The sequence below is a fragment of the Helicoverpa zea genome, chromosome 14 (genome assembly GCF_022581195.2).
Source record: "Helicoverpa zea isolate HzStark_Cry1AcR chromosome 14, ilHelZeax1.1, whole genome shotgun sequence".
Lineage (NCBI taxonomy): Eukaryota > Metazoa > Arthropoda > Insecta > Lepidoptera > Noctuidae > Helicoverpa > Helicoverpa zea.
Genome location: NC_061465.1, coordinates 2,635,816 through 2,663,745, shown reverse-complemented (window position 1 = coordinate 2,663,745; position 27,930 = coordinate 2,635,816). Strand labels below are relative to the sequence as shown.

The 27,930-nt window shown below is 33.5% G+C and overlaps 1 protein-coding gene across 2 annotated transcripts in view; it reads right to left on the bottom strand.

Annotated features, from left to right (window-relative positions):
• The window catches only part of LOC124636557 (connectin-like), a 48,095-nt gene extending 22,881 nt beyond the window's left edge, over nucleotides 1–25,214 (bottom strand). Inside the window, exon 1 of one of the 2 annotated variants that reach the window (XM_047172691.1) lies at nucleotides 25,142–25,214. The gene's annotated coding sequence lies outside the window, so the exon portion shown is untranslated. Of the gene's footprint in view, nucleotides 1–24,962 lie in introns of both variants that reach the window. The other variant, XM_047172690.1, reaches the window with a different exon arrangement.
• Between the last annotated feature and the right edge of the window lie 2,716 nt (nucleotides 25,215–27,930).

Sequence of the window (27,930 nt, the reverse complement as noted above, 5' to 3'; positions counted from 1 at the left end):
TGTTTATTGAAAATGTCAGCCATTTTATATTTCTTGTAGATTGATGTTTTAGTTTTTAGCGCAGAATGTGCATATTCTGTTTTATATTTATTATATTTTACTTTGCATGTTTTGTGTCATCAAAAGAAATATTTGTCTGTCAAGTTTTCAACCTATCAAGACGTCTCAATAAATAATTCTAGGAAAATCGTGTTTGTAAAATAATGTCAACCAGTATTTCATCATACAACACTACAATTTATTTCAGTTTATATGTAAACAAGTTCAAGAGTTATTTAGTACACAGATTTACAAACAAAAAGTGTCCTTATAAATTTCAAACTAAAGGCAGAATATAATAAGATGTCAAGCAATAGCGCATTATATCACACTGTATAAATTATTACATTCTTACTGAAACGAAAAGTAACAACATGTTTGCTTACGAAATCAAAGAAATAAACTTTAAAGAATACAGATAGGTTATTTATTTCTTAGTAATATATGAGTTTTATTTTAACAAGCTTGTCTTCATAAATCTATCTTTATAAGATAAAATATATCGATGGATTAAGTAAAGCTAACAACAGCAATGTCCATTAGACACGAGATTATCGATGTTCTGTTTGCTCATGTCTTCCTAAGAACATGTTTACAAAATAATTTGATCGATCAATCACTCACCGAACCCCAATTTTGATTGATAACTTTTTATTTTCCATCGAACGATTGACACATCTTCACAAGTAACAAATTCATACGCATTTTTCATTTGATTGCCATTTCAAAATGAGTTATTACATTCAAAAAATAAGACTACCTTTAGGAGATCAAAAATATATTTTTTTTCATGTAAAACTCCGGAAAATAAGCTGTAAAAATTGTCAAAACAAGCGTCAGAACTTTAAATTACTGACAAAAAAAAATGATCGTTGTGAACATTTGTGTGGAATTACGTAATATCGTGTAAAATATGGGCACACGTGGCGTGGTGTGCGTGACGCCCTCTGTTCTGCTTTATTAGCTTTACAAACGCTTTGGGCGTTATGTACTCCTGGTACCTGCCTAGTTAAATAAATACATATTTTTTTGTACATTTTCTGTTTCCTTGATGTAATTAATTAATTTACATTGCTTTTTGGATGGTGAACATATATGATGAAAAGTACTTTAGTTGGTAATTTTGTTTATAAGATCAATATACCATGGCGGCTTGGAACGCTGTATTGCTTACTTCACTATATTCTTACTGAAGATTAATCTTTCCTCCTCATAATAAATACTAGAAATCGTAGTGTGTTAACGAAAACCAGCATATTGTCTTTAACTACATACAGTTAACAACTCAATGATACCAAATTACATTCAAAAACAGTACCAAATAAAGAAGACGGATCAAAATTGCCCCACGTCCTATAACAATGTGACGTATCTCAAAAAAAAGATAAAAATGTTTAAAAAAATATGGCATACTCTCCAATTCATTTTTTTTTACACCTTCATACGAAAAAAATGCTTTAAAAATTGTTCAGGCGCTGTTATGAAAACATCGTTCATGGGACTATTTATGGACTATTTTATTAAATTATTTTTTGTTTTGATAGGGTATACCTCACAGATGGTCCCATAATCATCAGGTCAGGATCTGATAATGGAAACCCTGAGAAATCCAGGGCAACTTTTGAAAGTTGTAGGCATGCGCAGGATAAAAACTTGACTATAAGGTGTATGTCTTATAACAATATGCAACAGTGAAGGTTTGAAGCTGACTTGATGATGGCGACCAGAGAAGGGCGAGGGAACTGGACAACTGAATATGTGAACTGCCTCGTGTTTGGGCTTATATTATTCGTATTGATAAGAACTTTCCACTTATGCGGATAGTGACAACTGTGCTTGTCACTGAAAAGCCAAAAATATAAAAAAAAACTTATTACGATAAAAAAACTTCCAAAAACACTGAAAAGCAAAAAAAAACTAGTCTTAGGAGCATCGGCCTAAAAGTCGTTGGGGAAATAAACTTAGGTACATCCATTAGACACCGACTTCTGAGGTAGTTTAAATATTTTGCTGTCGATTTCCCTCGACCTTCTCTGGTCTCCATCGACGGGTCAGCTCCAAACTTTCACTGTTGCAAAGGTCTATTCAATACAAATAATATGAGCCCAAACACGAGGTAGTTTACATATTCAGTTGTCGAGTTCCCTCGACCTTCTTTCGTCTTCATCATCAGGTCAGCTCCAAACCTTTACTGTTGCATATTGTTATAAGACATACACCTTATAGTCAAGTTTTTATCCTGCGCATACCTACAACTTTCAAAAGTTGCCCTAGATTTCTCAGGGTTTTCATTATCAGATCCGGACCTGATGATTATGGGACCAACTGTGAGGTATACCCTATCAAAAAAAAAAAAAAATAATTAAATAGTCCATAAATAGTCCCATGAACGATGTTTTCATAACAGCGCCTGAACAATTTTTAAAGTATTTTTTTCGTATGAAGGTGTAAAAAAAATGAATTGGAGAGTATGCCATATTTTTTTAAACATTTTTATCTTTTTTTTGAGATACGTCACATTGTTATAGGACGTGGGGCAATTTTGTATGGATTGTGATCCGTCTTCTTTCAAGCAACACCCAAATTAAACCCCACTAAAACCAACTACACTACAAATAATCCTCATTCCAAATGACAAGCGTGTCAAAAATTTCCTGCTCCAATCTCGTCACACCACATCTGTGTTGCGGGGCTCAAAAACTTACAAATTACAACAAAAAAAAAACTCATACGTTACTTACGTACGATGCGCGAAAGCCCCTTTGTACTGGTTATAACATACGCGGTTAATTGTTCCGACAACTGACGCGTGCGACGCGACAGTGTTTTGTTTATTTTTAAGTAGCTATCTGCATTTTTTTTATTAATTAATTAGCCCCTTATTAGTGTGGGTTTTTGTGGTAGGAAAGTGTGTGATGTAGTGTTAGATTCTGTGCAGGATGACGTGTTATTTATTTGTAGGAGAAAAGTGTTTTTGAGTTTTTATGTTTATGCAACTTCGCATTGTTTCTTTTGCAATGTAGAAAATTGCACCTAATCCGAGTCAACTAGATTACAAACATTTTCTGACATGAGACAAAAATAGACAGCACACTAAAGTTTTCTTACAGTGTCAATTATAATGACTCTTTGCTTATTCTCAAGGACTAGACTTACAAATCTCTAGACAGGAACATAAATGACAGCAAAAAAAATCTCGTGCGATTTAACGTTTAATATAACGTAACGTGATCGTCACGTTTTGACACACGACGTGCACAATTAAAACCGATTTTGTGTAATCAATCACCGCGGTAATCGACCGCAACATGTATAATGACGTCACAGTTTAGTATTCTAAACCGCTGTGGCGTTTTGACAGGTCGAGTACGTCATTTGTAGTCATGGAATTGTCAATTTGATTGTAATATTACAATGGTACGGGGTCCTGGTGTAATGTTACTGAGGTTATAGAAATTGATAAGGTTACTTTGAATGCCTATGATATTATTCAGATACATACAGTTGCAATTTCCAGGTGACAATTTGGTTTCAATAGATAGATAGTGGAAATGAGCTCTTGTATTGTGTATTCGAATTTTTTACTGACTCAAATGCTCTTAAAAGAAAAAGGGATGTGTTTGATAAACCTGCCTTAAAAATACTTCCTTCTTATATTTTTCATGTCGCATACTTTATACATTTTACATATTATGTACATCCAAATACATGCCAACACTTTTTCCCTTAGCCTGTTGCTACGAACACTGTTTCTTTGTTCTAAGTTACTTATATCCAAGGAACGGGTGTCAGAACTCAATATGCCTGACCTTTATGAAGAATATAATTAATAAGGTCAGCAGATGTCGTTGTTAGACGTCCGTTCTTGACTTCCCTGTCACCCTTTCGTTAATCATTCGCCATTTATTCTGAAGGTCAATTTTGTTATACAAAATAAGCGGAATATACGGTACAATAGCAAATATTCTAATTTAGAAGATACTTCCGAAAAGTTGCTTAATCAAATTCAAATTAGATTTCAAAATTGATTAAAATTAAAGCTACAACAATTCTATTAAAACTGTATCAATTCTACACGTCAAATACCGAGAATTAAACATTTGGTAAACTATTAATAGAGCAACATCTGACGTCATTACCTTTCCGATCATTGGAAAATACCTTTCGGAAAACGATACAAAATCTATAATCAAAGGAATACCTTTTCCAATTATCAAAAACTTAATTACCCGAGTGGGGACTACATATGTTTCAATTTGACCTTACAGTACGGAATAAGGTATAACCGTAAAGTTTCATCGTTTCTCGTTAGATCCTATTAAATGGTGCTGTTGGGCTTGCAACTTTAGAAATCGTTTGATTTTGGAAATGGTGGTGTTGAATTTTTGGATTTTGGTTTCGATTTTATATCGATATGAATAGGTTTAGTATTGTTTTGATAGTGGTTCTACTGGGCATAATTTAAAGTCTTAAAACAGGCAACAAGGCTGTTAGTTTTAAGAGTAAATTACTTCATAGATAGATAATGAAATCACATAAGGCACATAAGGCCGACTTTTGAAACCTAGGGCATGACCATTTATTTTCATTGCAAACAATTTAATATCCTATCCCAAATTGTTCAAACTAAACCTATGCAAGTAGCTTTCAAAGCAAATTAGAGAAAAATTAACATCCAAATTAGAAGCACGAAGTCTCCATTTACTTAATCCTCAAAAATTAAAGAAGTAAAAATAAACCGGCCAAGTGCGAGTCGGACTCGCGCACCGAGGGTTCCGTACAAATGCTGTATAGATAAAAAGTGAGTTTCGCGCCAACCGTTCAGTTTAGAACAATCATAGTTATGGTAATTTCGTGAGAGTCAAAATAGTTAATATTTTTTATTTTATAATATAACTAAAATAGTAGGCCAGTACCTTGTAAAAGTTATTTTAATGAAGTTATTTATATACAACATTTTATAGTCATCATTTAGAAATCTGATTGAAAATAACTAATTATGTCTTAAAAGTCATGGGGCATATCTGACCCGCTTTGTAAAAAGTGGCGGACATGAATCAAAGTAGTTTTAAATCGTGGAGAATGGTATGACGTTTCTTTGAATATAAATATTTTATTAAAATTCCATGGAGACGAATGTCCAGGATCGTTTGAAAAATATAAAAGACAAGCAGTTTCAGAGGATTGTACAGGTTGCAATGCTAGTTTTTATTGTTAAAGACATTTCATAAAGAAGGAAGGTGCCAATCCGGATGACCAGGATCTGATGAGGATCTGGAAACCCTGAGAAATAGAGGGCAACTCTTGAATATTGTAGGCACGCATCGAGTCATAACCAGACATGTGAGTGTATTTTTGAGGGTACTGGTAAACAGTGAAGGTTTGGAGCTGATTTGATTATGGAGACTACAGAGAGTCAAGGGAACTCCCGAACGGTATGTTGCAACTACCACGTGTTTGGGCTTATTTTATTCGTATTGGCGAAGACTTTCCACAAAGATATGTTTGACTGCCATTGTGGGATCGACAGCTAAGATCAGATATAGTTATGGGAACTCCTTTACAATTTATAACGTAACCTTGTGTTGGAGCTTATTTTATTTTAGGTGATGAGAATTCACTACTAACTTGGGTTAAAGCAGACCGCCTGACGACTTGTAGCTGTCGAATTGTAACAACGACTTCTAGAGAGTAGGATTCGGGGCTGCTGGCTTTACGTTTCTAGAGCCTTGACAAAAGTGTAATTCTGTCCCTTTCTTTGTTTTATAAAGTCGGCATTATTTTATTTTGTAGCATTTTACAGACAAATCCAACTTCAAACATATAAAAAAGCAACAAGAAAACAAAAGCAAGAATGAAATTAAAAAGATGTTAGGTGCATCGGTCTAGAAGTCGGTGTCTAGAGGATGCATCTATATTTATTTAACCACCGAGATCTAGACCGATGCATATAAACAGTTTTCTTGTTGTTTTAGAAGTTGTTTTTTTTTATTGTAAAAAGTTTTTATTTTTAACTTTTGTGAAAAGTTCTCGTCAATACGAATAATATAAGCCCAAACACGACGTAACTAAAACATACCGAGTTCTCTCGACTTTCTCACGTCTCCATCATCAGATAAGCTCTAAACCTTCACTGTTTGATAGTATCACCAGACATACATCTGAGAATCAAGTTTTAATCCTATGCATGCCTACAATTTCTGATAGTTGCCCTCGATTTCTCAGGATTTCCATCATCAGATCCTGACCTGATGACAATGGAAATAAACGGCGAGTATACTCTTTCACTACAAAGAAATGATTTCTCAAATCCGTCAAACTTGGTCGTTTAAATTCCCCATTGAAATGAGGAAAATATTTGATGTTTACACCTGATTTTCTCTAGATTCCCATGGTTCACATTGATGCGACTAATGCCATAGTAAATCAGAGCCTTTATCATTATACTGTGCTATATTTCGTTCGTATCCGCCGTGGGTATGGTTTTCATACTAAGGTGCCCAATGACCTTTGAATGATTTAAATTTTTTCACAGTTTAGAGGCCATTGTATTTAAGAAGTGTTTGATTTGAATTTCACTTTTTATTCAAAACTTTAATATCTCTACGCGTTCATGTGAAAAAGGGTAGGTAGTAAGTTTATAATTATTAAAAAATATTTTATGTCATGTAAGCAAAAATAATATTTTAATATTTTTTGTAACTTCAAATTTATCATTTTCGCAATTTTTCCTTTATCTGTACTATATAACGTTGCTTCGTGCCGAATTTTAAGATTCTGAGTTCACGGGAAGTACCTTGTAGGTTTTGATTCCCTAGCGTGTGACGGAAATTCGTCTAAGGTGTCGGTAAAACTGCTGTATCTTTTGATCGCGTTAACTTAGAAGTTTGATTTTTTCATTACTTAAAGGGACAATAGACCTATGTATTTGGTATAAATTTCAATTTGGTACCTTTATTCGTTCGTGAGAAATAAGGTAGTAAGTTTCATTTTATTAAAATATTTTTATTATATTATATAACAAAAAAAATGAGATTTTCGCAATTTTTCCTATATTTGCATTATATAACAATGCTTCATGCCAAATTTCAAGATTCTGAGTTTACGGGAAGTACCCTGTAGGTTTTGATTCCTTTGCGAGTGTCGAGAATTTGTTGAAAATATCGACATAATCGGTTATATCTTTTGATTGGCTTGGCTTAGAAGCTTGATATTTTCACAGCCTAAAGGGACAATAGACCCGAGTATTTCATGTGAATTTCAGCTTGATACGTCCACGCGTTCTTAAGATAAAGGGTCTTGACAGACAGACAGACAGACAGACAGACAGACAGACAGACGGACAACAAAGTGATCCTATAAGGGTTCCGTTTTTTCCTTTCGAGGTACGGAACCCTAAAAATAAATTCACTAATAAACGCGAAGCAAGCTGGCAAGAAATTGTAGCCTTCCACTGAAACATTTAACTTGTGAAAAGTGGACGAAAACGAGTAGCGACCCAATTTCCTGCGTTTTCGGTTCACGCTAGTGAAATTTTCTAACGCTTTGTTTCTACCGTCTAAGAAATTCTAAGATTATAAATATGTACTAACTAAATTACTTAATGGTAATTTATCTAAACCAGATTATTATGTAAGAAAGAGTTTTCTTTTCTGAAGCTACAAAAAAGAAATAGTTTCCTTTTCTGAAGGTACAAAATACACTGAAATGTTTGGTTCAAACAGTTTAAAAATGTGTTTAAGATGCCTATTATTATTACTACCAAGTTAAAAAAAAACGCTTGCCTATTCTGTAGCACTCTCAAGAAAACATTTTCATTATGTTACTTCTAGCTATAGATGTTTGACTTTTTATCAAAGTGCTTAGATAATGAACTATGTTGACAACTCATAAAAAACCGTAAACACCCACATCTTATAAACCAACCAATTTTAAGACGAAGACGTACTGAAACTCATGAATAAACTCAACGTCATAACTTGGCACGGCGCATAATGTGGATTTACGATGCCTCCAATGTGTATTATCACATAAACCAGCCTGTTCGCACCGCCTATGGGCCTATGGTATGAGCACTTACACCAATTTGGAAGGGCAATCAAAACGGTGTCGATTCTGTCAACACGACCCGTTCATATCGATTCCAGAACTCTTTTGTTTATTTTTTTCATTCGACTGCGAAAAATGTGAAGATTTGGATTGAATATTTTTCATGTTTTTTTTTTTTGTGGATTGTGTGTTTCAGAGCTTATTAGATATGAAAGTAGTAAGTAAGTAAATTTTCGAGACAAAAATAGAATACTATAGGTACATTCGATAACATTACATAATATGATAGACGTACTTCTGAACAAAAATATAAAGAGACATACAGACAGATCTATGTATCTTTACTCAAATGCAAATGGAAACAACTATACTGCTGAAAAAAGACTTAATCGTTCGGGAGGGATTACACAAAAATCCCTGAGTGAGTTCCTTATTAGCAACATAGTAGAACAACATTCCTAGTTCATAAGTACAAAACGATTAGATCAATCGATATAAAAAGAACACTTATTCTAGTACAGTACCAATTCCGTAAAGTGACATACAAGTGTAGAATCGACACATCACTACTACAAAATCGATACAGCTCAAAGTAACAGCTATATTTTCGTGTTTCGTTGTCGATTTCCCTCGACACATTTTTGCGATCCCGCTGCATTTTGTATCGAATATGTTACGCTAGTGAATCGATTTAAAAACAAAGGCGGTATCGATACAGAATTGCTACTGACACGTTAGCGAAAGCACTCAACAACTTTTGCTTTGCCGTGATGCGTTTATCGATTAAAATTGTTAAATTACTGGCTGTTTTCTGCGGTTCTAAAGCGGAAATTCGAAAAAAAGGGATTGAGTTTGAATCCACCTACGCATATTATATTTTGCTCGTGAAAGCCAAACAGGTGAGTAGAAAGAATATAGTTTGATCACAAGTATCTAAAAACTTGCTCTACAATTTCATTGTACAAACTACCTTCCGCCAGCGGTTTCAACAGCGTCCTATGGGAACTAAGTGTTTCACGCCCGGATGAAATAAAAAGTAGCCTGACTAACAGGCTTCCTCAATGAATTATATTTCTAGCGCTAAATAAAAAGTAATCGTAACATTCGCGCGTTTGAGTAAAAAAAATAATACTTTTCTGAAAGAAAAAACTGATTCTTGTCTATTATTTTAATTAAAATCCTTCATAACTTTTATGAGTTAAAAAAATACAATTACAATAAGTGTGCGTAAGTTCTAATAAAATATTGCAACTGCACTTTAATGCACTATCTTGGGAGTCTGTTCTATATCGTAATTCGATTATCTGAACTGAACTTACAACGTGCTTCTATCTCAGATACCATTATTGTTCACGGTTCACGAGCTTTTAGACGAAGAGTTTCTATGGGTTAGTTAACCTAGCTATTATCTACAACCACTTACATATAAAGTGATTAATTCAAATTATTGAACCTTGTAACATAAAAGGTAGGTACGTAGATTTTAGTTTTGACGTGTATTTTTTTTCTTATTTGATGTTTTTACAACTCGTACTTGTAGTTTTAAATACTCCTCATCGGTTAGGACCTGTTTTTCTAGTAACTGGCCTAATAATGATATGTTTATGTTATGTGACTGACGTATTACAAAAAAGTCTTCTGTTCAAGTTCCATCAATGCGAAACGATAGCTTACCCTAACAACCAACCCCAAAAACCAACAAAAAATCAAAATATTTTTTAATCACAAACGAACCGCCATTAGCTATGAAACAAAATAAAAGCTGAAAAATAGCAGCTAAAGCAAAAAACATCGAGTAGGCCGTCCGACCCACGTTTACTTAAAACACAAGCTTTGTGTCAAGTCAAACAACAGCACTTAATTATGTTGTGGGAAACAAAAAATGTGTAAACACCGTTCCGATGAGTTCTACGATTTTTATGCCTATTTACTCTTATTATATATTTGAGGTGTCATTGACCTATGATTGGTGGTGATAGGTGTTAGCTGCTAATCCACACTTATATCAACCACCTTATTTTTAAACGTAGCCGTAGTCTTAAAATGAACTGACTTTAGATAATTCGTTGTTTAGTTTGTTTTGTTGAACGCACTAGTTTCCTGGCAACATGGTTCCAATTCGAAAAAAAAAGATGTTATAATAACACCAATTTTTGTTTTATAGTCAGTGACAAATATTTTGAGTAGGTAACGAATTAAGAGCCTACTTAAAAATATTGGGTAAATAACATAATTCAGTTCATCCTCCGAGCCTTTTCCCAATCATGTTGGGGTCGGCTACCAGTCTAGCCGGATTTAGCTGAGTACCAGTGCTTTACAAGAAGCGACTGCCTATCTGACCTCCTCAACCCAGTTACCCGGGCAACCCGATAACCAAGGGGGTTAGACTGGTGTCAGACTTATTGGCTTCTAACTACCCGTAACGACTGCCAAGGATGTTCAATGACAGCCGGGACCTACAGTTTAACGTGCCATCCGAAACACAGTCAATGGTGTCTAAGATATACTTAGAAAGTACATACAAACTTAGAAAAGTTGCATTGGTACTTGCCTGACCTGGGATCGAACCCGCGCCCTCATACTTGAGCGGTTGGTCCTTTACCCACTAGGCCACCACGACTAACATAATTCAGTTACAGGACGAAAATTGACAACAATCATTACTTGGAACTGTAATTTGAAAACATTCAACATTTTCCATATTTTTCCTATACTTACAAAAACAGTTTTTAATTACCGCTGCATGATACAATTAAGAATTAAAAATGTATTAAAATTGTAATTACAGTGATATTGTGGGGTTCACTAATTCAATGTAAATCGCTGTATAGCAATCACGCGCGATCAATGATTAAAATATTCAAGTTGAACGTCACGTTCATGAATATTCACTTGATTACCGACTGTCACGAATAATTTGCAATGTGTACCTAAACCACTTTTTAGGGGATAGGTTCTAGTATATTTTATGGGGAAAATAATTTAGGTTTAAAGTTAAAGTATTCATAATAAAAAATGCGAGGCAACTTAACCTTAGAATCCAAATTTAATTGAAATACTTTATAAGCTTTCTTTGTCTGCTAGGCTATATAATATTTAAATCATAAATCTATTTTTTCTTCATGAAATTCGGTTGATAGTGGTAGAAACAGCATGGAAAGTACTTCAGTATTTTTTTTTCTGCGAACAAACACATGCAATGGAAGACTTTGTAATACCCACTAGTAGGTACTAGAAATTCAAACTATTTCCTAAAGAAGGTTGAGACAAAGAGTTTTTGATCTTAGGAAATGCTAAAGACAATCCTAATTCGTGATATAAGTTTAGCTGTCAGAAACAAACGCCTTTGTAATTAGGCTGAGATTAAACCGAGATTATATATAGTACAGGTTTATTCATTACAGTACGACCGAGAAATTGTGTTTAGTTTTCTAATTTATTACTGAGGAGATATCGATATAAATATTGTCTAGGTTTTGTTGATCTTCCTATAATTTAATGGATGCAAGAGAATTTTAAGTACTCATCTTTAAGTTAAACGTCTAAATAAAATTGGAGCATAAAAAATCGCCATTATTGTAATCAGTTTTTTCTTTTGAACATATTTTAATAATGCTACTTCAAATTCCGAACTTTGATTTATTTAACTTCAATCACCCTTTCAATACTGAAAAACTGCCTCCTAAAATCATTCAAACAGTCAGAATTTATTCAGTTCATAAATAAAATATGTTTTTAGTTTTCAAATGTGACACTAAGCTGTAGACGCGTTCGTACCTATGACTTTGGCATAAATATTTCACTAGAAGCCGTAAGTATACCTATGTGGATCTATCGTCTGAGGAATACATTTATCTATCACGTATAAATTTACATTTTCTGAAACGTATTTTCATATTGAAGTTTTGTGTGAGTACTAGCTTTTGATCGGGGTGTCACTTGCGTTATCTACACGTAAAAACTTTGGGATATTGACCTTTTTTCAGACTAAAATAAGTCATTGTGGTAGTTTATGGACATTCAACATAAAAATATGCTAAGATAAGCCTTTTTATGAAGTGAGTATTTATCAGTCGACCCCACCCACTGCAGGTACAGAGAGTGACAGACTTCTAACTTAAATGGTTTGCTCCACCTACGTATGTTCCTTCTGACACACTGTACTGTTCATATTTATATGATGTTTTTATTTAAATATCTAGGTAGTATCAGACTACAAAATGCTTCACATATTTACTTTAAAATATTTGCACGTGTATGTACTTAAAGGTACCCAACTAAAACACGCAATAGATTATTTAAATAAATACGTAAATATGTACACGAGTATATTTTAAAGGTACGTCTACTACGTACGCACGTTACACACGCAACTGTGTAGCTTTGGCATGAATTACTATAGCATTAGTAATATTATGTTTGTGCATGCTACTCGAATTTATTTTACTTTCTTTCTGTGCACGCGTTACTAGTTAACGCATACCTTTACAACAATTTTGGTTAAAATACGATGTTACTTTCATTTGTTTTTGGAATTGTTTTCTGAGAAATTGGGTATCAAATTGAGGTACTTAACTGATTAGACTTATTTATTTATATCTCAATTTTTATAACGTTATACTCGAAGGTACATTTCAAAGTCGCAATTACATTATCAAAACAAATTACAAAAATCATAGTAGATAATCAAAATCATATAATAGAAAGTGGTGCTAGTTAGACATTTTATAACCTAAGAATGGCTGAACCGTTTAAGCTGAAAATTAGAGGGGAGATAGCTTAGACTCGTAAGAAGGACAAAGGATTTTGTCACCATCCGAGATGCGGGTGAAACCGCGGCCTAGAAGCAAGTAACTTATAAAAGAGAACATACAAAAAAGCACTGTATTCCAAAAAAAAATAAGTCACACACTTAATAATCGTCAAACACCATATATTACGAAGCTGCCAAACAAACGTGTCGCTTAACTCGCTCCAGCGATCCAATACTTTCCTAACACTGTTCCCTTTTCCATGCCAGTATTACAATATCTTTGTCCAACCTTCGCGCAGTCAGGTCGCGTCTGTTTGATGCCCAACCAAACAGGTGGTTACACCTGTCCACGACTTCCAGATATTACACATTGGAACTTTAATAAAAACGTATAGAATTCTTCTACCTGGTCTGTGAGAATTTTACGCGTGAATGCTTTGAGAGGCGGAGAATTTATGGCTCAAGTTAGGTGGGTAACAAATAAGATGTATAAACATTGGGTCGGGTAAAGTAAAACCTGATATGTATATGACACTAAAAAGCAAAGGTTTATGAAAGTGCTGTAATACTTGTGTTTTATCAGTACTTGAAGGATGATCCTCAAAATTAATAATAAATATTTTCAAAATTTTAGCGTTTAAAAAATAAAATGCTGATTACAAAGTAACTTGATTTCACTTGAATTTTATATAGCGTTTGATGTAAATATACGAAGTTATATTCTAATGTCCCAAGGGATCAATTTTCAAAGCATTTTCCTCTTTGCGTAAAACTTAATTTCGTTTTCCCATGAGCACCATATAAGTGTTTTCCCTTGGTTCAAATACGTAAAATTTAAACCAAATCCATTAGGTGTTTGAAACGTTCAAACAAACTTGTGTGGACCACTTTTCTGTCCACAGTTTCTGCCTCTCGGTGTATATGTTTACAATGTATATCTATCCATCTGTACTAATATAATAAACAGGAAACATTTTCGGTTGTTTGTATTTTGAAGGTTCTGAAACTACTGAAACGATTCGAAAAATTATTTCATTGGTGGTAGGTATAGTTATCGCCACGAATCTTGAGCTCTGACCTACATCTGCGCAGAAGTGATTTATTAGCAAAGAACCATTCCCGAGTAACGGCTATGACGCGATGCACTGCGGGCCAATCACCGCTTTAGCCCGCCCCCGCGCCTCACTTCATACCACACAAGGGACCCAATAAATTACTTCTGCGCAGGTGAAGGTCAGAGCTCAAGATTCGTGCCGATATCTATAAGCTACACTTTTTCCTAATAACAAATGCTGGTATTATCCTGGTACGGGCATCAGAACCCATGGGACGCGAAACAACGGGAAAACGGCTGGTACCTATGCTATAAAATTTTTATATATTGTCGGGTCCATTTTAATGTAATAACCAACTATTTAGTACCTGATAACTAAATTGGATCCGCATAGTTAAAACAGGCTCTCTATTCACTGATTATGAATGAATAAATTTCAGGACTAATTTAAACTAGGCATTATATAATGTTCTAAATCTCTTTGTGCTTAGTCTTTAGCAGAATTAATTTAGCTTATTTGAAGCTGGTAAACTCCGGAGCTAAGCTTAGATATACTAATCAATAGTTACGTTATCCTTGAATGATGTAGTATTATGTAAATGCAGATGCGTCCTTAGTCAAGACAGTACCGAATAATAAAGCATATCGACGCCTTTGAGGGACACTCAATCGTGATATCCCAAATCTGACGTTAACATTGAAGATGCATCAATGGTCTGTGTCACAAGAAACCTTTACCCACAAACAGTAGACCGATCAGATATATTGACCCCTGGTCACTCACTATATATTCAGAAAAGAATAAACCAGTTTTATCTAGTTATGGCCACCATAGGTCGGCCCTTTCATGAGCTATTGTGCAATGACCCTCAAACAATTTTGTTCCCATAAATATTATCTATTATATCCTTATGTGACGGATACTTTTTATGACTCAGTCGTCTTTTGCGTTTAGGAGCATTTTCTTTTTTGGGGTTGCTTATGGGAAAGGGTGACAATGGGTCTTTCTATTAGAGGATGTTTTTGGAACGATTTTTTTATTTAAAAATTAAATGGCAATAATATATTAAAAACAAGACGTTATCCATAGTAAGACTGACAGACTTTCTGGCATCTTAGTCGCAGCAGCTGCAGAAAATGTAAAGATGACAGCTTTGTCAGACTCAAAGCATATATACCTAGATTATAGCTGTTTCCTGTGAGAATTACTTACGCACCATACGTAATAATTTTCCAAATTGGCTGACTAGATCCAGAGATATCCACAACGTCAAAAACTTTACTTCTTTTGTTTAGATAAATGGTCACATCCACAAAACGGTTGTTTTGATCATTGAATCTATGCGACTGCTAAGTGGTAATCCTAATTATACTGTCACGTGAAAGAATGCGCCTACGGGATTAGTAGTATTTTGACGTTTCTCTATTGCCCACGCAGACGAAGTTGCGGGCAAGAGCTAGTTAAAAAGAAATTTAACTTGTATCAAAAATTTTTTTTTTAACTTGTAGGCTGAAATCCTTTTTTGCTAAAATATTCTTCACTAGCCAGTTTCCCTCAGTTTCACCTGCATCCTGTGAGAACGACTGCCCGCAACGGGATTAAATCTAGCCTATGTTACCCGAGAAGATTGTGGTCGAGAATCGGTTTCGTAGTATTGCAGCCTTTAGGGTACAAACAAACAAAAAAAACCTCTTTATTATATTATAGGCGAATCATTCCTATATTATCGAACTTGGTAGTCTTTCACATTTTTGTTTTTGGTGGGATTTCATTTATTTTTGTAAGGTTGTTTATTTTATTTTTTTCTTATTATTAAGTTAGTTAAGGAAATGTATCATTTATACTATCTTTCAGATTTTTGAATATGCACTATGCTTCTTACAAAGAAATGAACTAGATTAACTAAATGGACTAGATTTACCAACTGACTGACACGACATGTTATCATATATTATGTTCGTGGATCAAAGTTACACATTCGTTATTTTCGAAAGTGACTCACGCTTGGCCGTTTTCAGATTTTTACTTTACTTTGACTAAATACAAACCTTTGTAACGAATTTTAGATCGGTACGACCATTCGAAGATATCTATACTAATATTATAAAGAGGAAAACTTTGTTTGTTTGTTTGGTTGTAATGAATAGGCTCAAAAACTACTGGATCGTTTTTAAAAATTCGAAACCGCGGGAAAACGGCTTGTATTATATAAATATAGATAAATTTAGTTCGTTTTAGTTCCTTAGGGGTATAAATTTACACCGGGTATAAATTTACACCTTCATTATTTTGAAACCGACTCACACTTGGCCATTTTCAGATTTTTCCCTTTACCTTGACATAAAGACCTACCTCCATGCCAAATTTCAAGTCAATACGACCATTGGAAGTGGTCTAGGTTTTTGATGAGTGAGTCAGTTAGTCAGTCAGTCAATCAGTGAGTGTATAGTAAAAATAGCGATTTTCTGACGTCAATATCTCAAGACCTACAATAGGTATATTAATGAAATTTTGTATTTTAGATAAGTGAGGGGTCTCAACAGATACTAGAAATTTGATATGCGTAAATAAAATAGATTTTGAGTTATAGGGGGGTCGAATTTGGCCCGAAATGGTTCGTGTAATATAACTCACGGCCGGTGTGTCGCTTTTTTTGCTTGAACTTGGCGGACACACTGCCGTGTGTCTAGATATACTAAAACAAACTTACCACAGTACCACAAAATAGATAACATGGTGTTAATGTCAAATCTAATTTCCCGTAAACATACGTATACATACTGAATTTGTACCATATTCCCCCTTAATTAACCCATAACCCATACCCTACTTGAAGATAAGGAACCAATTACTCTAAATTAACAGGAAAACTAGTTAGAATATTAACTGGCTGTTAGGCTGTGTTTCCACCGTGACGTAAATGTCAAAATACTGAAGAGTTTCACTGCCTGTATTATTTCCTATGTAAAGTATCACATATAACTTAAACTTTTGTCAATATGAGGAGAGTGTGAGCTGCAATATTTTTAAATTATCAACATATATTATAATAAGCTCTTTTACGCCTGAGACACAGGTTTTTACATAGTTCAGGGAAATCTTACATCAGCCCTTTTTAGAAAATCAAAACATTGTAAAATTATGTACAAAGTGAAGTAATAAACGATTGATTGATTGACTGATATTGTGCGGATGATTTATGTGGAAACGTGTATTTTAGCTGTTGTTACCCCTAACATAAAAAAAATATGTATCACAGTGATTGTTCAACGTATTACATCGAGAATAGGGCGTGAACTTACTTTCAATTGGGGGAAAAATGTCAATGTGATAGACAAAATTTGAGCAGTGTTACAAGAAAAAAAAAAACATTTTGCGAATGACCAGTACTCAAAATGCGATTCAATTTAATAATAGCTGTTTAAACATTCGTCCCACGATACCTTTTTCATGACGCAGTGGAAACACACTCTTACATCACATTAGTAAAAGTTGAAGTACCTACTAATTAAGTTCAGTTTATTGACAGTGCTGTGTACGACAAATTAATTAAAACCTTTTTTAGTTAAAATGTGTTCAACGCTTTTTAATTAGGCAGGTTTTTATACACGAGTTTATGCTCTCGGCAAGAGGGCAATGAACTTTACTGAGACTGATGAGTGAATGCTATGGGGTCAAAAGTGGAAACATGTTTCAAGTATTGTGTTGCCGTAACTGAGTAACTAGCTGTTTATTGATTTTTCTGTTGATATAGTTGTTTGTATGTAAATGTTTTTGTATTAAAAAGGATTATTCAAGTCAGTGTATAAAATAATGGTTACATTTAGTAAGATAAGTCAGTTATAGTCTTTCCTCTATTGTATTCCATCTTTTTATTTAGTAAATATTTTATGCATCGTACAAGGTTTTTATATGCGTAAATAAATAACAGCGTCCGTCAAACAAAAGTATTGCCAACAAATAAATTGTTTCCAGGAACTTAGGAATAAATAAAAAAGTTTTGTGACTTACGGGAATTGCTGTCAGGACTATCGACCTCACTCAATTACTAGAAAAACTTTTATTTACTTCTCTTATAATATAATTCGACAGTAAACAGACTATAAGGCTTCTTCATCTTTAGATAAAAATTGAAAATATTATCTTTCTTTCATAATTTTGATAATTTGGTCTCCTTTCATATTTGTACCAAAAGGGACAAAATACTTTAACAACCAAAAATCTGGCTAATGGCATTAGATATTATGTATCGATTTTCAATAATCAGAAGGCTCGAGTGTAGTAGCAAAATGCGCTAGGCTTGCTACGAGATTGAATACGTAGCGTAGACACGTAGCATCGTACGTAGCATAGCATAGTAGGCTTATACTTTCACTGTATGTGGCTGGCTTTATGCATGCGAGATCTAGATACATCTACCTTCAAACCATGATCTCTTGACCCATCATCGTCATATATTAGGCGGAATCAAGGAAGTTAGTACCAGCAAAACAAATTAAACAAACCTTACTTACCCCTACACTCAGGGGCATTTAATGATTACTTAAGCCATTCCTTAGTGAAGGATTTCGTTGACAATCCGTCACCAAGGAGGGACTTAAGTAATCATTAAAGGTTTCGGAGTACGGGGGTTAGTTCTATTTCTCTTTTATAACTTAACAATGAATTTACAAAACGTAAGTTTGTCCAGTTTATAATTAAGATGAATTACTTCTACTACGAAGTCCAGAAATAAAACGGACTAGGGTAAAACTTATTTTGAAATTGTAAAGTTTTGAACTAATAGTTCTAGATATACTTAGTGAAGTTTAATCAAGTGCGGTTTAAATAAGTATTGGCAGTAAAAGCTTGTTAATCTTTGAGCTTTCAGTTTTCCTAAGTAGTTTTCCTGGAATATTGTCTAAGATAGAAAATCTTGTGTTTTAATCTCGTGTCTGCTGGTTTTTCGTCGAATACGTATACTTTTTTACTGAAAGCATGTTAAGCCATTGTTCTTAAAAATAGTGACAAGGAGTCTTGTTCTGCCTAGTAACTATTTATTGTGCTTATCGTATATTACTATTTAATACTCATTAAGGAGGACACATATTTTTTTATTTGTAATATGAAATAAACTAAATAATTCTTTCCACACTTGAACCTGAAATTTTGTTTCACTAACAGCTAGTTTTTTCATCAAAAGTTAAAGTCAAAGTAATGTCTAAAGTAAAAGTAACGGTCAAATTCAATTTTTCTGTTAGTTTTGCTGTCACTTTAGCCTTGAAAAAACCTTTTTGACCATTACTTTTACTTTAGACATTACTTTAACTTTAACTTTTGATGAAGAAACTGGCCGTTAGACATTTTAAATACTGCACTGAACCCGAAAAATACAATAAATTACCTACATATAGGGAAAAACTTGACAATGCATGTGAATTTACTACTAGGTATGCAATAAACGCGTGTGTTAGATTTGATACATAATAGAGCAATTTAGTGTATTATTTAATTATTGAAATCCCAAGAATAAGTGTAGAAAGCAAGGAATAAACATAAAGGTATAAAAAAATAAATAAAACATTTTCTATGATCAATATCAAATCGAAATGAAAAATCATTTATTCAAACTTGGCTGCAAAACAGCACTTTTAGAACGTCAGGATTTTACAATAGACAGCCCCCAAAACGCCCACCCTTCACCACTTCCTATGTGTTTTTGCTGGGAAGAAGAAGTGGTGGAACAAACTCCCCAGCAACACAATTCTGTCTGTATGGTTATAACCCATTAAAACATAAATCATATTATATATCATAAAGAAATAATTCCATATGGTAACCCAATGTAATACAGCATAAATATATCTTAAAGACATGTATAAAGCGATAGATCACTATACATTTTAAACATCAGCACAATAATACACAAGACAACAACTACAATAATCACATTACAGTAAGAAAATATAAATCAGGAAGAATACTTAACTTTCGTGTGTTGTCTACACCTCAACGTCCACCAGAAAAGTGCCATGACTATTTTAAAACATTATTTCGAACAGTCATACTATCCCGCCACAATTGACCAATCACAGACAAGTAAGCTTTATACACAAATAACTAAATTCCTAATTGAAATAAACTAATTTAAACACACCAAATCTTATTTAAAACTTATAACGATAATTTTAATATTTATTTTAATCATTAAACATGTAAGAATTTTGATATAAAATTTAATGAACATAAAACAATTACATAAAGGTACCCTCGTTTTCATGTGCGTTTACAGAGACAGTAAAAATATTCAATCATTTGTCATTTAAAGTTCGTTTACAGAGTTAGTTTAAATCAAGAAATATACAATAATCTAACACGTGCATTGTTTACCTTTACCAACAACTACTCACGCATAAAGCGCTACATTTTATTTTCTTCTTCCATCACATAACTATAATATACATATTAGTACAATATACATAAAAAGCGCCCTACAGCGCTTGATTATTTATTACTGCGAACATCATTCGACCGCCATTTGTTTTAATGACCTATTTTACCTAAATAACTATAACGCACGCATATTCTGCCTTACACGTAAAATGAGGAATCTATAATTTATTTTTTGGTGAGTATAACAATGTTATAATGGGCGTTGGCAGTTGTTTCTCTTTGTTTGTGAAGTTAGCTAAGACAAAGGACAGGACGTGATTGAAATGTAGATGAAGTGATAGGTGAAGTGTTTTATTGATCCTGGCCTACTAATAATTTTGGCCTAGCTGTTGCTTGCATAACAAGGGAACTATTTCCTGTATTTGGGAAAAAGGTGTTCTGAAGTATAATCTATTATTACTGCCAATTTTTGTTAATATTCTATTCAATGACTTTGTGTACAGGGACAAAATTGTACTATACACATGGACATACAAACATTAGCGTTTATATTATTAGTAGGATTATGACAGTACCTACATAAGGTCTGTATGCCTCTTGGCACTTTTATTTTTAATGGAGTACTTAAAATTGGAGAATTACCCTTAGAACGTTGACGGTCACGCTGTATTTAGTATTTTAGTACAAGTAAATCAGATGACTGTTTTCAAATCATTGACACATATTCAGATTAACTTTATCCTTCTGAACGACGGTCACCTTCAAAATGATATGTACGTACATGTCATAAAACGTATACAAAATAATCCTCAAAAACTATACCATCATAAAAGCAGACAGTTGTGTCACATTACAGTTTGAATAATTAATTAACTACGGCGTCCATTCGTAATTATGAAGCCTAATTATATAGAAATAATGCTCTAATTACTCGATAATTATATGTAATAGCGAGATATACTCGTAATCATACTCTGTACGCTTGTTGTCAATGTCAGAGATGACTTTGTATCATTATTTGATGACATCTAGTCACCCGTGGTTTCACCCGAACTAGTTTTTGCAACCGGAAAAAAAGTAGCGTCTCTTTCTCTGGGTCTAGACAATGTGACAACCTACCCAATTTCATTTAAATGGGTCCAGTAGTTTTGGCGTGAAAGCGCGGGAGACCGCCAGTTTCTTTATTGACGTTTGTAACATGTTAGTAAGGATTTAAGATTTTTATACATAAAAGAAGAAGAAGACGGAAGACGCTGGATGCAGGTATCTGTGGAGATCAAAGGGGGAGGCCTATGTTCAGCAGTGGACGTCCTATGGCTGAGATGATGATGATGATGATGATGATACATAAAAGGTAGTATAGGCATATCATGAAATTAAAGGTAACTCTTAAAAGTAGCTCCAAGGAGATAAAAACAAAAAGAAATGAATTAATCCTCAAGCTTCGATCTAGTACAAGAGAGCTAAAATAAGTAGCTAAATTGCGTATATTCTTTCAATGTGGTAATCACCTGATATACGCATTAATTAGCCAACTTAGACACACCCATTTACCGTCTCTATTTTCCTTCCAAATCCTCTCACAAACCACTCAAAGCCTCAAAGTTTAAAATCACATCTCCATCGACTACTGCTCTCCTGGTACATTCACAAAGCTTCCCAAACTCGTGCCAAATATAAAATGTGGTTTTCAGCTATTTTAATGACATGATTTTAACGCGAAATAAAACATAAAATGCACCAGCTGCAGTACTTGGCGATAGGCCATTTGTAATCCATGATTATAATATTAATGGCGTTAAACTTAATGGCTTATGTTTGGCAATAGTCCATAAGTAGATATTTTCTATTCATTTTCACGTATGGTCACGATTTCATTAATTGGGCCCAAGTTCTGTGCCTATTTTGGTACGTCTATTTTACAGAGCAAATACAAAATTGAACTCGAAAATTAATCTATAAGTATACTACATAATATAATAATAAATCATTTATTTCGGGCCTTTAAATCCATATATATATTAGATACAAACAATACAAAAAAATTACATAATCTTATCATAATAAAAAATAAATAGTATATAAATAATAAAATATAATATGTCATTAAAAAGTAGATCACCATAAAGTGCTGGCGACCGTATAATTTCCACATAACCTCGCATTTCAGTCTAGAAATAATTCTCCTTCGTTTTTAAAACTGGCCATAATCATTTTAATCTAATAAAAAACAAGGTCAATAAACTTTAAAGAATAAAAAATAATATAATGCAATTCTAAATTCAAATCGTTTCACTCCATTATCAATTACAGACTAAATAACGAACCTCTATTCTTTAATCAAGTCGCAAATGCGCGGGAAAATTGACAGTTGTGTTGGTTTGCGCCATAATTTTCTTTACATAACCTCAATATAGTGTAAATTGCAACGTGAATTACAAAGATTTTAGACGTGCCTATACTTAGGTAAGTCAATAATTTGCTTCGTATTATTTGTTTGTGGTCAAGCATTTTTTTTATTATGATCTAATTTATGAATATAACATGTTGGACACAGCGATTAAATGGTTAATGATGGATATTATCATAATAAACATGAAATTTAACTGTCGATAAACAGTATTTTTCAAACTGACATATAAAATGACAGCCAATTACAAAAACGTTTTGATAAAATAAACCAATCTGTAAACAAGTCTTTAGACGTAAATTGAATACCATCAAAATATCTTCTAAGTGAGTTTAACACTATCGTTATACACGACAGTATCTTTACAAACAATGTACCTACTCTAGTTCAAAATATCACATTTTGTATACCGACCGAGTGTTACATTGAGAGCATTAATTTGAACTTAGATTTAAGTGTATGTTATGAAACTGCTGTTTGTAACAAGGTATGAACTGGCCATATGAAAATGAGGCCAGAGTGCAGGCAATAAAATGAACTTAAAAAAAAAATTCGTTGGCATAACAAACCTCATTTTTAAGAGTAATGTTTATTTTTTAATGATTTGTTGATGAACTCGCTGCAGTCATTAAAATGATAAAAACGGTATTTAAAACACCTAATAAGTATTTAATATACCTATATACTTTTAATTTTTATATCGAACACCAATTTGTTTTTGCATAATAAATATTACACAAAAAATACTCCAAACTAAACTCCTGTGAGATTCTAAGATCTTATTATTATCACCAGATATAATATTAATAACATTGTCTCTTATCCTAAAAACACCAAAACAAAAAAAAACTTCTCAAAACAAAGACTACCATTTCTCAGTACATTGAATAAGAGGTCAGAAAGCTTCTAAGTATAAAATGCAAAACTAAAACTGCAAGTTCCTGGATTTATAAAAGTCTAAGCAAAGCAAAACAGCAGGAAAATACAAAGACCGCTCATTATTTAAATGAATCCACTATAAAATGCATGAGGAACTAATCGAATCGCAAGTGGTACTACGTGGAGAATTTTCATAGATTTCTACCTATTCAGTATTTCTTCCGTATGCTGGGTTTTATTGACAACTTTATTTTTATTTCTATAGCTTAGGAATAAGCTTGTCAATAAAATAACGTCAGTGTTGTTATATTACTGATTCTATATAAAATTGTTGGTGGACATATCGTAAAAGTGTCGAATTAATGGGTATCGAATCACATTGTAGATTGATTCAAATGAGATTGTATGTTGCAGTACATACGATAATCATAGATGAGTGTTTTTAAGGATTCTTTTTTTTTCCCTCCCATTGTCCTCTTTAGATTTTTAAACCGATTTAGACAAAAGATAAGACAGCACAAAAACATGGCCTGGAGTTAAACTATACTTAAAGTATAGGTTGTGTAAGTCCAAGAGATGTCCTCATGAAACATTAAAATTTAATTTTACTTAGGTACCTACCTACATAATGTAAGTGTGGGACGGAATCTAAAGGCAATGAACTGACTTTGCCTAGTTTAAAATAGTTCACTATTTAAAAGATCTGACATCAATATCTTTATTTAGTTCATAAAACAATGATGTCAGGCCAGCGGGTTACAAATAACACTAATTAATTAATTTTGTGTTTACTATCCAAGTTCCAGTCATCGTAGAAAACAATAGTTTCAGTTGTCCTACTTTCTGTCAAAAATAAGACTAAGAATTAAAAAAAATCCTACAGCAAAATATATATAATTTTCTTCCTATTAGCTTCCATTTAAAACTCTATAAGAGGTGTATTTTTTATTGTCTAACTATTAATCTTTCAAAATGCGTAATACAACATTATACAACCATAGTAACAACCAACATTATCAAACAATAAAATTGCTTTGTTTAAATGTAAACATCAGAATCTCGTAAGTACCAGTAGTTAATCATTACAAGGTTAGAGGTGACTATTTATCTGCGAAACTCATTGGAACTTGCCAATCCTAGCACTTAAACGAAGTACCAAATCAAAAACAATAGTATAACTTCAAATTCTCTGCCTAACTAAAAAATATTGTGTGGTAAGTGTTAATAATTATAGTAATAGTTATAAATCGGAGATTTATAACTATTCGACTTACCCGTTAAGTTTATACCGATTTTGAGTTAACAAAGCTGTTAATATAAATAACACATTATCCGATACTCAAACACACAAAAAAACACCGCCAAAAATAAGGAGAAGAAATAACTTAATTCTACTCATACATACTTGTACAAAGTACCCGACTTCACCTTCGAACCACAAATTCATTCATAGCTTTTAAACCACAAAACTTATTTAATTACTTTTCAAACGAAAAATAAAATTGGCAACACTGTCAAACCACCGAGGGTGAAATCGGGGGACAAAGTTTAAAAAAAAATGAATTTGAAAAAAGAATACTGTACCGATCGTAACTAGTAGAACACAACGCGAGAAACACCGGTATCGGGGAATGCGACCGTCACCGAGCGCGGTTTGAAACCAACTGAGCTTTGGTGTGCACGGAAGAAAGTTGACGACGGCGACGTAAGGTGAGGATGGTTAATTTATGGAAGTGGTTTGAGCGTGGTTTGGGTGCTGTCTTCAAGGCTAGTTTTATATTCGACTGGTATAATAGTGTAGCGATAAATATTTACAGAAAATTGGGGTCTCAAAAACATTTTTGTTTTTGGATTTTTTATCAAAATAAGTGAACTATACGAGTGATTTGAAATTGCAAATAAAGTGAAATAGCACAAATGACAAATATAATTAAAGCATAATCCATGTCTAAGTTTTTATATCTATTGCTTCTTATCTCAATTACCTTCTGTTATAAACTATATGAATTTATCAAAAATTACTGGCGATTTTTTTCATAAAACTACCATAAAAGTCGCTTCCAGAAAAACTTAACTTGTACATCCGTGTAAAATATCAACGGTATGAATGTATCGTATTGCGGTAACCGGGCATCTACTTGGCGTATTACCCGGGTTCTCATTACGGGCGATATCGAGTTCATTCATTATAGTAGTCCGTGTAACTTATTTACTAAACCTTTCATGTTTTATACAGTGGGCTTTTACGGTTTGTTTTCTTCGGTGGAATCTGAGATACGGTAGTTGTGTGGTCATTAATTAAGGGTCTCTTATGTGGCTTGCGAATTTGTTTATAATATTACTGACCAATTCTGTATTCAGTCTTCTTAATTGGTAAGCCTGCGAACCACTTGACTTCTGGTTTTAAACTAATATGTCTCGCCCTTATCTCTTGCTTCAAAATCCATGTCGCTTAAATGTCTCTATTTTAAGAAGAGTGAAGATGACTCCCGAATATTCTCACTGTCATAACTCCAGAACTTTTCACTCAAAACGGGTATTTTTTTTTTCGTTGACTGTTGGATTTTTTTCTCATTTGATTCTACCACTTAATCTTTCGATATACCTATGCTACACCTTATTACATTTATTTTCTAGAATTCCTTCAATATACAAACACATTAGTTATTCATGTTGTAGTTACGTAAGACTATCTGTATTTTTCAGATTTTTATCCGATTAGAGTTACGTAGTAATCTGATAGGGATCACCTACGCAGTAATCGAATGAAGATTCGATTATCTCAGAAACTTCGAGAATGTCGGAACTACGTTAGTGAATTTAGCTTAAGTCTAAGTTGAAGCTTAGGCATTTGCAATAACAGAAGGATTAATAATGTTCTACCATGGTAAGCCATGTATGCTCTGTGGTTAACCTATCTAGCCTTTACACAACCATCTGAGTTGGTATTTCCATGTAGTCTGACATTATATGGCATTTTACAGCCCATTTGCCGGTTAACATGATACCTCTTTTGTATGACTTTAAAATATAGATAAATGGTAGGTACAACGCCATAAAATCTGGTAGTAGGAAGACCTTCTACTCTCGATTTGAATTGAGAACCTCCTCCTTTTTGTGGGAATTCGGTTAACAAAATGCTGTTACTAAGCCAGGAACTCATCCTCTTCTCTATTTAAAAATACCTTTAAGCAAATATCATTCAGCTTCCAATAAAACATATTCATAGAGAAGTATTTTTCCAGCCTGTACAGAATAATTATCTTCGAAGTCAAAGTCGTAAAATATGGGAATAGTTCATTCGTTCGTTCAATACGGTAACCGCGACCAGTTCAAGTGGTACCTGAGGCTTTCATTAAGCTCGATATTCAGTTCATTCACTCGACTTATACGGTGAAACCCAATTAATGTGCAACCTTTAGAGTAGCACACTGCAAACTTTTAGTCGGCCGATAATTTGTTTGGGCTTATAAATCAGTACGAAGGTGAATGGTAGAACGCACATTTTAAAAATCAGGTATTTAGCCGGTGTCAGACTAACTGGAATCTTTGATTGGTGTCAAGATACCTTTAAAAAAATATTGTCAGCCATCAGCTCAACTGTCGGTCAACCGTCGGCCGACTATTTAGTCGGCAGTGTGTGGATACTCTTAACGTTATATGGAAGAAAAATATTGAATGTTTAACTTACGTCTCATATCCGCTGACTAAATGAGTTTGGTCAAATGCCTTTGGGTATTCATAATATTTTACTGAGTTAGTAATTTTAATTTAATTTTGTTGCTTCTTTTGCTTTTTAGGGTTAGATTCTTTTTGGTTTTTATTTTTGATATAAACAAATATGTAATGGAAATTAGTCTGTGTTTCTATTATTTTTTGATGATAGACACAATGGCCGAATTATGTTAGGAACACATTACTGCTTGTATGTCGCTTGTTATAAAACAACATAAAATCAATTGTGTCTCGCATATATTTCCGCTCCTATATGTATATGTATACGGGTAGAGCAAGGGCTACCTTTCAAACAAGGAGGTGTAAGCAATTATGATTACTATTCTTAAATCGCCTGATGATGTAAGATTATCACCGCCAATAGATAACCAATAAGTGTACGGATACAGTAGGAGTCAATAATTGTTCACAGCCATGTTCGGTCTCAACTTCCTTACTTCAAAACATACGAAAAGCTCAAAGAAGTATGATACACTTTAATCCCCAGTCTTCCCAGTCCAGCTAACTCGTTTATCTTTTATAACAGTTAACCGCTTGTTGTTACAACCACGGTTTATGAGTGGAAACTTTGAGAACCATTGTACGAAGTGACAACTAAATTATCTTTAGCCCCGACTAACAGTTATTTATTTACTTTG